Here is a 3,241-nt window from a genome sequence, read left to right as displayed (position 1 = left end):
AAACCATTAAAATTTGAATTCAGTTTTAATCAGGTTGACTCAGAATTTTCAGATTCGAGTCCTTTCAAAACCTGAGCTAGAAATAAAATTAATGATTAATTCCCTTATAGAATTAATGACTTAAATGACAGTTAAGTCCCTACACCCATGTTAAATTCTCTAATCACCGCTAAAATATAGTCCCACTCAATTTGGTCAAACGCCTTTTCTGCATCCAAGGCAAGTATTGCAACGCTGGTTTTAGAATCAAATCTGGTATATAGGATATTCATTAATCGTCTGACATTAAAAATGGAAAAACAGAGGGGAATAAAACCAGATTGGTCAAGATGAATATTTTTTTTCAATACAGTTATTTAATCTGTTAGCAAGTAAGCAAGTGTATCTTGATTTGTATGTTTGGATATTTGTAATGGAAAACAAGTCAAAAGAATGAGAAAATATTTTTTTTGCAGTGTATTTAATAAGCACAACAAACCAAAAACATGCATTAAGAAAGTAAACAATATTTGATATTGACTTTTTTTTTTTTTTTGACATTTTGGTTTAATTTCTGTCTTTCTTAGTTCTTGTGGTCAGGTCTAGCATCTGGTGGACATTAGCTCTGTCAAAGGTTTGGACTTGGTTACAGTAAAGCTGTTGCCTTTGTTATGATCAGGTCTAATTGTGCACACATACAACATATGGGGTGTAATTCTGAGGATGAAAAACATTTATTTAGAGACAAAATGTGTCACCTGCCTAGAGCTTACAGCAGATGCAGTCAAATATCGTGCTTTATAATGGTAATGTTTGAAGAGTTTCTCTCTGTTTGTTATTGATTTGTTTATCTGCTTCAGCAACCGCTTGTCCTGTGTATCAATCTCAATGTATTTGTATACATACATATGTCTCGCTGAGTAACAAAGCCCACATTTCCTGACATAACTGCAGGTTTGATGCTAAGACATGAAACATAACCTGAACACACTGCGCAAGCTGGATTTCAATATTCATGCTTGCAAAATGTTGAGCAGGCATTCATGTTTACACAATGTAAACTGTTCAAAAGTTGGGGTTTAAAGAAATAATACTTTTATTATAAACATTAAATTGATCAGAAGTGACAGTAAATACATTTTTAATGTTACAAAAGATTTCTGTTTTAAATAAATGCTGTTCTTTTGAACTTTATTTTCATCAAAGAATTCGGAAAAGATGTAACATGGTGAAATAATAAACAGCACTGTTTTTAACTAGTAATAATTAGAAATGTTTCCTGAGCAGCAAATCGACATATTAGAATGATTTCTGAAGAATCATGTGACACTGAAGACTGGAGTAATGATGCTGAAAATTCAGCTTTGCATCATTGGAATAAATTACGTTTTAAAATATATTCAAATAGAAAACTGTTAGAAAGCAGAATGAAGCTCCTGCTGAAGAAGAGCTGAAGGCCTCCATCTACAAGAAACATCAGTAGCAGAAATATAACAACATATAGCCTTCCGCAAGCAACCGTTTCTGATGTAAACAAGGAACTTCGGAAAATTCTAATGAAGCACAAGCACTAATCGAATCATCATCCATGTGGGGAAGAATGATATTCGGAAAGAGCAGTCAGAACTCCTTAAGAAGGACTTCAGTGAACTCTTTGAAACACTTCGAAGACTTGAAGTTCAGTCATTCATCAGTGGACCACTCCCAGCAAGGGGAATTAATATGTTTTCACGGTTGCTTGGGCTGAACACATGGCTACAAAGAATCTGCAGCTTAAAAGGAGTCAGTTCATCGACAACTTCAATCTTTTCTGGGGCCATAGACAACTGTTTAAACTGGATGGCCTCCACCCAAACAAACTTGGTGCAAGAGTGCTAAAGGACAATATCTACTTCTCCCTCCATCATCCTTCAGTAGTGTGTGCCAAACCACTCAACCTGAATGGCACACACACACCTGGACAGAGTATGAGTGACCACAGGACTTCATATCAGCTTCCGAGTCATCATGTGGTTGACACATCCCACAAGGACACTGATAACACCACGCAGCCACAACAAGCACTGCTCATGGACACCATCCCGGCTGAGCCCTGCCCACAGAGCTCATCACAGACAGACTGTGACGTATCAGAACAGCTCTAAGACTCAGCACCCAAGGACGACTTTCTGGAAAACAACCAGGGAAGCCAGGACAACATATTTTAGCCACCAGAAACACCAGAGCCACAGCTGGCACAGCTTTATGCTGGGACCAAACTTTCCCACTCTTTTGCTGCAAGCCCCCAGATATCAACTAAAAAACGGCGGGCCCCACAACCACCAAAGCCTGTGGGCCCAGCTTGTCCTACTCTAGTGAGAGCTCTCCGGCCACTGCCACAACGCCAGGGACCAAACCCTCCATCTGCTGTAGGTGAACCAAAAACAACTGATAACACCAAGCATTTCTGCAGACTCTGTTTATCTTCTCCTTGATTCCTTTAACTCAAAAGTTAAGAATGTTATTGATGATATTGCTCCTGTAAAAGTCAGTAAGAAGTCTGGCAGACAAAAATCAGCTTGGAGAAAATCAACAGCGTTCAGAGTATGAAAAGGCAATGCAGAAAATCTGAGCGATGTGGCGGAAGACGAAACTTGAAATTCACTATAGCATCTATAAAGACTGTGAGTCTTATTTATTGTTGTCTGTCCAAAAAAGTTGCACAAGCATTCAAAGTATAAGCTCCAGCAGAAAAAAGATGTCTAAACTAAAGACAAAAAAGGGCGAAAGCAGATCGCGTTACAGACTGTGTGTTCCTCTCTGCCCACGCTACATCACGAGCGGAGATACACACAGTTTGTGCGTGGTCTGCTTGGGAGCGGAGCACGCGGCGTCGGCTCTCGAGAGGGCTGACTGTCCGCATTGTGAGCAGTTGCCACTGCGTTTGCTTCGCTCCCGGAAGGCTCTCTTTGAGGAGGGAGCCTTCACCAGCGTTCCTCACGGTGCTGGCCCCGCTTCCGCCGAGGCGGAGCGGCAGCTGCACTCGTGGGGTTCGCAGCTGGATCTGGTGGAGGGAATGGAGACGGGCGAGTCCCTATCTTCTTCCTCACCTGCCAGATCCACTGCCCGCTCGATGGGATCGGAAGCCCGTTCTGCGGCTACTTCCCCCCGGAGAGCGGGCTCGGCGCTTCTCCTATCTTCCTCCGAGGAGGTTGATGTGGAGAGCGTCGAGGATTCGCCCCCTCAATCCCCACAATATGAGGAGCTATTGGAGGTAGTTACT

Source organism: Sinocyclocheilus anshuiensis, unplaced genomic scaffold (genome assembly GCF_001515605.1).
Source record: "Sinocyclocheilus anshuiensis isolate Anshui unplaced genomic scaffold, SAMN03320099.WGS_v1.1 scaffold1909, whole genome shotgun sequence".
Classification (NCBI taxonomy): Eukaryota; Metazoa; Chordata; class Actinopteri; order Cypriniformes; family Cyprinidae; genus Sinocyclocheilus; species Sinocyclocheilus anshuiensis.
The sequence above is the reverse complement of the archived record's forward strand: the minus strand, read 5'-3'. Positions refer to the sequence as shown.